General features: G+C 37.9%; 2 pseudogenes; both read right to left on the reverse strand.

Moving 5' to 3' along the window:
- Positions 1-273: 273 nt before the first annotated feature.
- Positions 274-791, reverse strand: LOC143690182 (translationally-controlled tumor protein-like; annotated as a pseudogene).
- A 3,994-nt stretch (positions 792-4,785) lies between these two features.
- On the reverse strand, positions 4,786-5,889 carry LOC143690183 (UV excision repair protein RAD23 homolog B pseudogene; annotated as a pseudogene).
- Positions 5,890-12,786: the final 6,897 nt, after the last annotated feature.

A 12,786-nucleotide genomic window follows, 5' to 3' on the forward strand; every position in this document is an offset into this window, starting at 1 on the left:
TCTAGCTTCTCTAGGAACACTAAAGGATGAATTCAGTTTAAATACTAAACTAAGAGACATTTCTTCAAATGAGTTTAAAAGCATTTTTATTTTTAGACAACCTACGTGACATGTTTTTCTTAAACACAATGCCTCTGCTCTAAATAAATCAAGATCAAAATAAATGAGTTCAAGATGGCATCAGTCCATCTGTCTAAATCCTGATATTGTGTGCATGAAAAGCAGCAGCCAGCTATGAGGGCAAGTGATAGATCTAAGGAATTGCCAAATTTGTTAACATTTCTCCATTTCTAAGCCATCCTTAAAGAAAATCATATATGGGGTCACACCATCCTCACAGCATCCAGAAGAGCAGCCACACCATCTGGATTCATGTTTTCATCAATATAGAACTGGTAGTTTTTGAAATTAGCAAGGATGTGCTGGATTTGTTCTGTAGCCTCTGTCATAAAAGGTTTTTCTCTTTCTGGTCTCTGTTCTTCAAGTTTGCCTTTGATTGATTCCAGGCATTCTTTGATGTACTTCTTGTAGGCTTCTTTTGTGAAGCTGGTTTCATGCAAGTGATGGTTCACGATAACATCAACACCGGTGATGGCTGCGTTTCACATCACCTTCAGGCTCCGGGCCTCCGGCAGAGGCATTTCCACCGTGAGCGTGTCATCAGTGCCACCCTCTGTCCTTCTGACTATCTTTCCCTTCACCTCCAGGCACAGCCAGTCTGCCATCTCCCGGATCTTGTAAATGTTGGCAAACATTTCAGCATGGCTGATGACGTCCTGGTAGATGCTCATGATGGCTGGAGAGAGATGACCGCGTTGGCAGTGCTGGTGTGGCAGGAGTTCGGAACTGAGAGAGAGCACAGATTAGCTGGAGTGTGCTGGGGAGGAGAAGGGAGTGGTCAGAAAAGTCTCTGTTCATTTGTAAACAGTTTTATTGCATATCATACAATCCAATTTAAGTGAGAAATCAATGGTTCCTGGTATAATAACATAGCCATGCCTTTGCCATCACAATCTATATTAGGACGTTTCCTTTTCTTCTTTAAAGAACTCATGCCTCTGCTCAATATCCCCTTCTTCTTGACATTTTGTTTTGACATATTGCCTTTATTACATTCAACTGAAGCATATTACAATATTACTATTAACTATAGACGCTGCATACATTGATTGTATTTTTTCATGTATACCTTCCTATTTTCAATACGTTGCAATGTTGACATTCATTTGTTCTCCCTCATGCAAAAATATTCTTATATTTGTCTTATAGTTAATCACCATCATTATTCACTCTGGGCATTCCTAAGTTATACTGTCTCAGTCTTTATCCTCTGTCTTTCCTTCTGGTGTCTGTAACATACTCACATTCAGCTTCATTCAGTTTACTTATATTATTGTGCTACCATCAGACAGTATTGTGCTACCCATTTCTGATCTTTACAATCAGTCCTACTGCACATACTGTACTCCTTCAGTCCCAAATGCCCAATCTCAATCTCTTTCTGTCTCCTGATTACCTATGTTCTTAACTTTAATGCTCAAAGTTCACTCATTAATGTTAGTTCATATTAGTGAAACCACACAGTATTTGTCCTTTTGTTTCTTGATAATTTCACTCAGCACAATGTCCTCAAGGTTCATACACATTGTGACGTGCCTCGTGACTTTATTCTGTCTTAACAGTTGTGTAATATTCATCATATGTATATACCACAGTTTGCTCAGCCACTCATTCACTAATGGACATTTGGGCTGTTTCCATTTTCTGGCAGTTTTGAATAATGCCATTATAAACATTGGTATGCAAATGTCCATTTGTGCCCTTGCTTTCAGTTCCTCTGAATATATACCTAGTAATGGAATTGCTGGGTTATATGGCAATTCTGAACTTAGCTTCCAGAGGAACCACCAAACTGTCTTCCAGAGTGATGGTACCATTCTATATTCTCACCAACGGTGAATAAGTCTGCCTCTTTCTCCACATCCTCTTCAGCAGTTGTCATTTTCTGGTTTTTTTTTTTTTCAGTGGGCACTCTAGCGGATGTGAGATGATATCTCATTGTGGTCTTGATTTGCATTTCCCTTTTCATATGCCTTTTAGCCATTTGTATTTTGTTTTCTGAAAAGTGTCTGTTCTTGTCTTTTGCCCACGTTTTAAATTGGATTGTTTGTCTTTTTGTTGTTGAGTTATAGAATCTCTTTATACGTTCTGGATATTAAACCCTTATCTTATGTGGTGTTTCCACATATTGTCTCCTGTTGCATAAGCTGCCTTTTTACTTTCCTAACAACATTCTTTGACGCACAAAAGTGTTTAATTTTGAGGAGATCCCATTTATCTATTTCTTTTTTCATTGCTCATGCTTTTGGTGTAAGGTCTAGGAAGCCACCTCCTATCACCAGACCTTAAGATATTTTCCTACATTTTCTTCTATAAAAGCGTTATAGTCTTAACTCTAATGTTTAGGTCTATGATCCATTTTCAGTTAATTTTTGTATAGAATATGAAAATCAGCCCTCTTTCATTCTTTTGCATATGGGTATCCAGTTCTCCAAACACCATTTATTGAAGAGGCTGTTCTGTCCCAATTGGGTTGGCTTGACTTCTGTATTAAAGATCAATTGTCCATAGATGAGAGGGTCTATTTCTGAACACCCAATTTGATTCCATTGGTCAGTATATCTATCTTTATGCCAGTACCATACTGTTTTTGACCACTGTAGCTTTGTAACATGTTTTAAACTTAGGTAGTGTGAGACCTCCCACTTAATTTTTCTCTCTCAAGATATTTTTAGCTATTCAGGACACTTTGTCCTTCCAAATAAATTTGGTTGTTGGTTTTTGTATTTCTTTAAAGTAAGTTTGGGATTTTAATTATTATTGCATTGAATATATAAGTCAATTGGGTAGAACTGACATCTTAACTATATTTAGTTTTTAAATCCATGAACACAATATGCCTTTCAATTTCTTTTAGCAGTTTCTTGGAGTTTCCTGTATTAGGTTTTTCATGTCCTTTTTTTGCATCTTTATCCATTAAAGAGATTGTTCTGTAATTTTCTTTTCTTGTACTATCTTTGTCTGGCTTTCATATTAAGATAATGTTGGCTTCATACAATGAGTTAGGTAGCTTTCCCTTTTCTTCAATCTTTTGAAGAGTTTGAGCAGAATTGGCACTAATCCTTTCTTGAATGCTGGGTAAAATTCACATCTGAAGCCATCTGGTCCTGGGCTTTTCTTTTAGGGGAGCTTCTTGATGACTGATTTGATCTCTTTACTTGTGATTGGTTTGTTGAGGTTGTATATTTCTTTTGAGTCTATGCTGGTTGTTCATGCTTTTCTAGGAAGTTGTCCATTTCATCTATGCTGCCTAGCTTATTAGCATATAGTTGCACATAGTCACATAGTATCTTCTCATTATCTTCTTTATTTCTGCAGGGTCAGTGCTTATGTCCATTCTCCCATTTCTGATTTTATTTATTTGCATCTTCCGCCCCCCTCCTTGCCAGCCTAGCTAACTGTTCATTGATCTTATTGATTATCTCAAAGAACCAACTTCTGGTTTTGTTGATTTTCTTTATTGTGTTGATATTCTCAATTTCATTTATTTCTGCTCTAATCTTTGTTATTTTTTTCCTTCAGTTTGCTTTGGGTTTAGTCTGTTGTTCTTGCTCTAGTTCTTCCAGGTGTTAATTCCTCAATTTTTGCTCTTTCTTCTTTTTTAATATAGGCCTTTAGAGCAATAAATTTCCCTCTCAGCACTGCCTTTAAGGTATGTGCTTAAAGGCACATCCCATATGGTTGTTTTGTTTTGTTGTTTTGCATCCCACAAGTTTTGATATGTTGTATCTTCATTTTCATTAGTCTCAAGATTTCTCTTAGAATTTTCTCCTTGACCCACTGGTTGTTTAAGAGAATATTGTTAGTCTCCATTTATTTGTGAATTTTCCAGCCTTCCACTTGTTATTGATTTCCACCTTCATTCTATTATGATCCGAGAAAGTGTTTTGAATAATTTCAGTCTTTTAATTTAATTTCATTTTGCTTTAAAATTTTTACTGCAATATAACAATGAAGAAAACAGTAATTAGAAACCTAGCATTCTCCCCCAAAACAAACAAAAAAAGGTAAGCAGGAAAATAATTCTGCCTATACTTGAACAGCTTCTCAAATCACTTTAGAAGGGTCTCATCACATTCAATGATGAAGAACTTTAAAATATCAGTAATTATTTTCATTTTAAGAAAAGGTACCCCTTCTCCCCACCCTCATGCCCCTCACTTAACATGAAAAAAAGGGCTTCCTTGCACATTAATTTTATACTTATTTGAAGTAGCATTAACAACCATCAATAATTTGGCATTTCTCTCTATAGCTGCTCTGAAAATTTTCCCAATTTCACAAAGCCATTATCCAGTGTTGCCATGAAATAGAGACTGTAGATTCTAAGTAGCAAAGATTTTTTCTGAACCCAATGCTAAGTAAAAGAAATATAAAGCAGGGCATTACACTAATTTTCTGTATTTAGTACACTAAAAAGAGTGAAACTTAGGAAAAGTTAGTTACTATTTTATAGAATAAATAAAGACCTGCAAAAGCTGATTTTTGGTTGTATAATATTTTTCGCACTGTGTGGCAGCAGCTGCTAATAAGCAGACATGCACTGTATTTATCCCTGCCCCATGTCCTAGATCCATCCCTCTCCACCCTCAACAACCTTCTATCAAGTATTGTGGATATGAGCCCAAATCATTCCAGATAATCCAGTGAACAAAGTTAGTGTAATGTATTGGTATGAAGTATGAGATTAAAAAAAAAAGTCCCTTTCAATCTTCATCAGAGTTCTGCTGTAGAAGAACATTGGCAGCCAAATTCTCATTCTTCTCACAAGCAAAGAATGCTTGTGTAACAAGTCCTTCAGGAAATCCTAATGCCTTTAATCTTTCTATAGCTTCTTTTTCCTGAGATGTCACTTGAATGTAGTTCATATGACCACTTCCAGCTTCCGCAATTCCTCCACTGCCACCTTCACCCCCTCCTCCTTGAACACCTGCTTCTTGAACTGGTTCATTTATCATCGAATAAAATGCTCCTGGTGTTGGCTAATTTGCTGCAGCAACTGAGGATTCTCTCGACCTATCTGTTGTAGCAATGCTGGAAGTAGAGAAGGATTCTGTTGAATGATTTGTCTCATCTGTTGGAACTGAGGCTGATTTCGTACAAATTTGAGCAGATGTCCTCCAGAACTTGTAGTTGTAAGTGGTTGTAGTTGCTGCGGTTGCAGCCACTGCTGAAGACTGAGGAGCCCTAGTATTAGCTGCTTGAGGGGGGTCCACCACAGCCTAACTTTCTCTATCTCCAGGGATTCCCATCAAAAAGGTATCCCACTCCTCTATCAGGGTTGTGGAAACCCTGGCTCTCAGGGCTGCAATACTTGCTCTCGTTCATAGCCCATTGGCATGATCTCAGTTTCCATATTCTCCTAAGACTGACTTGTCAGAAGTTGTGTTGCATCTTCAAAAAGATTTGACCGAGAAGAATCTCCTGATGTGCTGTCAGTTGATGTTGGGCTAGTAGCTGCTGGTGTCCATGCTGGCTTTTCTGCAGGTTTCTCCTGTTTAGTTGCACTAGCAGGTGCCGGTTCAGAAGATGCTGTCGTTGATGCTCGAGTGATGGATGTAGGTGTGGTAGCGGGAGCCAAAGCTGGGGCTGAGATTGGGGCCTGAGCCACATATGCTGCTGCAGAAGAAGTAGTGGCAAGATTTGATTGCTGAGTTGTAGCTGGGGCTGGTGTTGTTATGCTTTTGGCTTAGTCACCATAACCACCACAAAGTTTTTCTCATTAATTTTATATTCTTTGAGAGCAGTATCATCATTAAGGATTTTGCCTGCATAAACTAATTTTTGGCCTGCTACCGGAAGGGCATCCTTCTTCCCCTTTTCAGATGCAATCTTCTCTTTCAGTGCTTTCACCGTCTCTTCCGGGTCGATGTCTGTCTTGAAGTTCTGCTGCTGGAGGGTCTTCAGAGTGACCTGCACGGTGCAGACGCGCTGCTCCGCGGGTGGACCGGCTCCGGGCGTTGGCCGCTCGGCGGGTCTGTGGACTGGCCGGGACCGGGGTTGCCGCTCTCTTGGCGCACTCGGGACGTAGGCGGTGTGCGTGGGGACTTGTCACATTCGCCCAGCCCCGGGGACTGTGCCTTTCCCTCCAGCTCGGGCCGCCGTGGTTCCTCACCGGCCGGGCGGCCAGCCCCTGGGTCTGCAGCGGGGCGCGAGGGGCTCCGAAGGACCAGCAGAGAATCCGCTCGGTCACCACGGGGTGGTCGCCGCCACCATTGCCACTGGTCCAGCCGCGCCCCCTCCCCCACCCGAAAAAAACTATCTTTTAATTTACTGAGACCTGCTTTGGGACCAGCATATGGTCTATCCTTGAGAATGTTCCATGAGTACTTGAGAATGTGTACCCTGCTCTTGTGAGGTGTAATGTCCTATAAATGTCTGTTAAGTCTAGTTCATTTATGTATTATTCAAAGTCTCTGTTTCCTTACTGAGTCTCTCTAGATGTTTTATCCATTGATAAGAGCAGTGCCTTGAAGTCTTCAACTATTCTTTTATAGAGGCATCTACTTCTCCCTTCCGTGTTGTCACTGTTTGCCTCATGTATTTTGGGGGCACCCTGGCTTGATGCATGAATTTTTGTGATTATGTCTTTGGATTGAATTTTTCCTTTGATTAATACATAGCGTCCTTCTTTCTCTGGTTTAATTGTTTTACATTTGAAGTCTAATTTATTGGATACTAGTATAACTACCTCCACTCTTTTCTGATTGTTTTCATGAAGTATCTTTTTCCAACCTTTCACTTTCAATCTATTTTTGACTTTGGTTCTAAAGTGAGTCTCTTGTAGACAGCATAAAGATGGTTCCTGTTTTTTAATCTATCTGCCTTTCTACATCTTTTTGTTTATTTTAATATTTTTATTGTAAAAACTTAACACATAAACAAATAAACATTCTTGACATACAAACATTCCATATGTGGTGTACAATCAATGGCTCACAATATCATCACATAGCTGTGTATTCATCACCATGATCATTTTTTGAACATTTGCATCACTCCAGCAAAAGAAAGAAAAAAGAAAAAAGAGAAGACTCATGCACACTATACCCCTTACTCCTCCTTCTCATTGACCACTAGCATTTCAATCTACTCAACTTATTTTAACCTTTGTTCCTCCTATTATTTATTTTTAGCCATTTTTTTTTGCTCATCTGTCTATACCTTAGGTATAAGGAGCATCAGACACAAGATTTCACAATCACACAGTCACATTGTGAAAACTACATCTTCAAGTAACAAGGCTACTGGAACACAGCTATACAGTTTCAGGTACTTCCCTTTAGCCACTCCAATACACCATAAACTAAAAAAGGGATATCTATATAGTGCATAAGAATAACCTCCAGGGTAACTTCTCGACTCTGAAATCTCTCAGCCACTGACATTATTTTGTCTCACTTCTCTCTTCCCCCTTTTGGTCAAGAAGGTTTTCTCAATTCCTTGATTCTGGGTCCCAGTTCATCCCAGGATTTCTGTCCCACTTTGCCAGGGAGGTTTACGCCCCTGGGAGTTGTGTCCCATGTAGGGAAGGGGACAGTGAGATCACTTGCTATGTTGGCTTAGAGAGAAAGAGGCCACACCTGAGCAATAAAAGAGGTTCTCTGGGGGTGACTGTTAGGCATAATTTTAAGTAGGCTTAGCCTATCCTTTGCAGGGATAAGTTTCATAGGGGTGAATATCAAGATCAAGGGCTCAGATTATTGATTTGGTTGTCCCTAGTGCTTGCAAGAATATCAGAAATTCTCCAAATGGGGAAGTTGAATATTTCCCCCTTTCTCCCCATTTCCCTAAAGGAACTTTGCAAATACTTCTATATTCACTGTCCAAATCACTTTGAGACTATTCCGAGCATCACACTAACCTGGACAAACCAACAAAATCACATCCGTATTCAAGATTCCATATACTTATGGTGTTCAATTAAACTAACCACACAAGGTAAATTAGGAAATGTACTACCCAAAATATAGATTTTGCACCAAATAAACATCTCTCCCTTTAGTCTTACCCAGCAGTTGAAGTTTTAAAATATGGATGATATCATCCTTTGCCCAGTCTTGTGATATACTTTAGTCCTATTCAGATAAGCTTCATTCTTATGAATACTCGATGTCTGATCACTTTTTCAACTTTTAAAACAGTTCCTGTATGGGGTATTTCTGACTTTCACAGCTTCAGAGCTCTAACTCTGAGTCTCAGGTGTCACATAAATACCCAAAGTTTCTGGGAAAAACCATGCTATATAAAAACAGCTCAGTATCTGAGAATTTAGAATTAATAGTTACACCTTCTCAATATATATGACTGCTGTAAGAGTTTACAATCTAGGACCCTTTAAAATATGCCCCAACTTGATATCCCATGTTTTCAAAGCAGAAGGAAGGAAGTAACAAAGACAAGAGTGGAGATAAATGAAATAGGAAGCTAAAAACAATAGAGACAATCAACAAAACCAAAAGTTAGTTCTTTGTAGAGATTGATAAAACTGACAAACCTTTTGCTAGACTGAAAAGAAAACAGAGAAATGATACAAATAACAAAACTCAGAAATGAAAAGGCATGCATTACTACCAACTCTGCTGAAATAAAAAGGATTATAAGAAGTCACTATGAAAAATTGTATGCCAATAAATTAGTTAATGTAAAAGAAATGGACAAATCTTAGAAACACACAAACTACTACCTATGCCGACTCAAGAAGAAACAAGATCTCAGCAAACCAATTACTAATAAAAAGATGGAATCAGTAATAAAAATCCTCCTAGCAAAGAAAACCCCAGGATCAGATGGTGTGCTGATTTGAAGATATTATGTAGCCCAGAAAAACCATGTTTTAATCCTAATCCAATCTTGTGGAGGCAGCTGTTTCTTTTAATCCTGATTTAATACTGTGTTAGTTCGCAAGCTTCCAGAATGTGATATACCAGAATTGGAATGGCTTTTAAAAGAGGGAATTTAATGACTTGCTAGTTTACAGTTCTAAGACTGTGAAAATGTTCAAATTAAAGCAAGGCTATAGAAATGTCCGAATTAAGGCACCAACAAGAAGTTACCTTCACTAAAGAAAGGCCAATGAATTTCAGGGTTTTTCTTTCAACTAGAAAAGCATATGGTGAACATGGTGACGTCTGCTAGCTCTCTCTCCAGGCTTCTTGTTTCATGAAGCTCCCCCAGAGGCATTTTCCTTCTTCATCTCCAAAGGTCTCTGACTCTGTGGGCTCTCATGGTTCTCATGACTCTGCCATAGCTCTCTAGCATTTTCCAAAATGCTTCTTCTTTTAAGGGATTCCAGTAAACCAATCAAGACCCATCTGGAGTGGGTGGAGCCACAGATCCCTCTAATGAAATGTTACTACCCACAATTGTGTGAACTACATCTCCATGGAGATAACCTTATCAAATTTCCAACTTATAGTGCTGAATAGGGATGAAAAGAAATGGCTGCCTCCACAAGATGGAATCAGGATTAAAACATGGCTTTTCTAGGGTACATAATCCTTTCAAACCAATTGGTTCAACATAAGAAAAATCAATTAATGTAATACATTACCTTAACACAATGAAGGGAAACTATCACATGATCATCTCAATAGATGTAGAAAAGGTATTTGACAAAATTCAGTACCCCTTCTTGATATAAACACTTAGAACAATAGGAGTAGATAAAAACTTCCTCAACATGATAAAGAGAACATGTGAAAAGACCACAGCTAAAATCCTACTGCAAGCTTTCCCACTAAGACCTGGAACAAGACCAGGATGCCCTTTGTCAGCACTGTTATTCAACATTGAACAGGAAGTTCTTGCCAGAGCAATTAGGGAAGAAAAAGAAATAGAAGACATCCAAATTGGAAAGGAAAAAGTAAAACTTCCCTTACTTGTAGATAAAATCCTATATAGAGAAAATCCTGAAAAATCCAAAACGGAGCTCCTAGAGCTCATAAGTAAATTCAGCTATGTGGAGGGGTACAAGATCAACACCCTCAAATCAGTAGTGTTTATGTACATAAGCGACGAAAAGTCAGAAGAGGAAATTATGGGGGGAAAACCCCACGTACAATATCAATTAAATGAGTCAGATATCTAATAATAAATCTAACTAAGGATATAAAGAAGACTTAAATAAATGGAAGGGTATTTCATGTTCATGGATTGGAAGACTAAATACTATTAATATGTCAATCCCACTAGAGCAATTTATACATCCAACACAATCTCTATCAAAATCCCAACAGCCTTCTATGCAGAAATGGAAAGCCCAATCATCAAATTAATATGGAATGGTAAGGGGCATCAAAAAGCCAAAGCCCTTTTGAAAAAAGAAGAACTAAGTTAGAGGAAACTTGTTACAAAGACACAGTAATCAAAACAGCATGATACTGGCACATAAAAAAACAATGGAATCTAATTGAGAGCTCAGAAATCAACCATCACATTTAAGGCCAATTGATTTTTTTTTTTGCATGAGCAGGCACCAGAATCAAACCCAGGTCTCCAGCATAGGACGTAAGAACTCTGCCTGCTGAGCCACCATGGCCCACCTGCCAATTGATTTTTGACAAGGTGGCAATGACTATTCATTTGGGAAAGAATTGTATGTCCAGTAAAATGTTCCTGGGAAAACTGGATCTACATTTGAAAAAAAGGAAGACCCTTACCTCATAGTTTATAAAAAAAATTAACTCAAAATGGATCAAAGACCTAAATATAAGAGTCAGAACATTCAAACTCCTAGAAGAAAATGTAAGGAAGCATCTTCAGGACCTTGCATTGGACAATGGTTTCTTAGATTCTATGACCCAAAATCACAAGCAACAACAAAAAAGATAAAAGGGACCTAATCAAAATTAAAAACTTTTGTGCCTCAAAGGAATTTATCATGAAAATAAAATGACAACCTACACAATGGAAGAAAATATTTGAAACCACATATCTGGTAAGGCTGAAATATCCAGAATATATGAAGAAATCCTTCATCTTATTCTTCAACAAAAAAGAATAACAACACAATTTTAAAATAGTCAAAAACTTGAATAGACATCTCTCCAAAGAAGATATACAAATGGCCAGAAAACACATGAAAAGATGCTCAACATTATTAGTCATTAGGAAAATGCAAATCAAAACTACAATGGGATACCATTTCAGACCCATTAGAATGGCAACTCTTAAACAAATGGGAAATAACAAATGTTGGAGAGGATGTGGAGAAATTAGAACACTCATTCATTGCTGGTGGCAATGTACAACAGTGCAGCCATTGTGGAAGGCAGTTTGATGTTTCTTCTTAAAGCTAAGTATAGAACTACCCTATGACCCAACAATCTTACTACTAGGTATATACATAAAAGAACTGAAAGCACGGACTTGAACACATATTCGCACACTGATGTTCATAGTGGCAATATTCACAATTTCCAAGTAAACCAAATGTCCATCAACTGATGAATGGATAAAAAATGTGAAATATATATACAATGGAACATTATTCAAAATAAAAAGGAATAAAGTCCTGATACATGTGACAACATGGATGAATCTTAAAGGCATGATGTTGAGTGGAATAAGCCAGACACAGAAGGACAAGTATTATATGATCTCATGGATATGAAACAATTAATGTACACAAAATCATACAGTCAGAATCCAGAGTATAGGTTATCAGGGGCTGGGCTGGCTCTAGGCAATGGGGAGTTAATACTTAAATTGTACAGTTTCCCTTAGGGTTAATCATAAAGTTTTGGTAAAATGGGTGTTAGTGATGGGAGCACCATACTGTGAAAGTAATGAACAGTAATGATTATACATGTGAATGTAGTTAAAAGGAGGATGTTATAGATTGTGTAACTGTTACTAGAATAATATATTTTAAAAAACAAAAACAAAAAACATAGGGCTGTGCAACACAAACAGTGAGACCCATTGTAAACTATGGACTGTGGTTAACAGTACGATTATAAAAACGTTCTTTCATGAATTATAACAAACTTACCACAGTAATGCAAAGTGTTAATCATTGAGTGGTATATGGGAACTCTATATTCTATGCGTCATTTTTCTGTAAATCTAAAGCTTCTCTAATTAAAAAAGGAAACTAATATTAAAAACACATTTTAACAGAATTTACAGCTCATTTAATACTTCAGTTTACATTATTCATATGAAAGAGTTCTAATATGTCTTGTTCATTTAGAAAGAATTACTGGGATTCCAGAGTTCTAAGTCAGAACTGCAGAACACCTTCTCCACTGGAACGTCAAACGTGTTACCTCTGTTCGTTTCAGGTTTTCTTCCAAGGGTTTTCTAACTTTATGTTTGGATGGTTATTTTTGTATGTTTTACTTCTTTCTTTTGGCATATTCTCCGATAATGCAGGTTGATATTTGTATAAATAACCACATGGGCAAAGATGGTAAATGGGGTCAAATGATGAAAAGAAACTGCAAGATCAGAACAGCATCTGGGACCCTTTATGTTGGCTGGCATCTGCACTGACGTTCGTGGCTGCAGTGGCAGGTCTACTCCCAGCAGAGCTTCCATGCTGCCTATGCGCAGCCGGCACTTAGGGGTCTCCCAGGGCGCCTGTACTTTCTTTTACCAATTCCTGTTGATAAGATGTTTAGTCACTTTATTCTCTAATTTTCTTATATTTCCTGTCCTATT

Source organism: Tamandua tetradactyla, chromosome 7, assembly GCF_023851605.1.
Source record: "Tamandua tetradactyla isolate mTamTet1 chromosome 7, mTamTet1.pri, whole genome shotgun sequence".
NCBI lineage: Eukaryota > Metazoa > Chordata > Mammalia > Pilosa > Myrmecophagidae > Tamandua > Tamandua tetradactyla.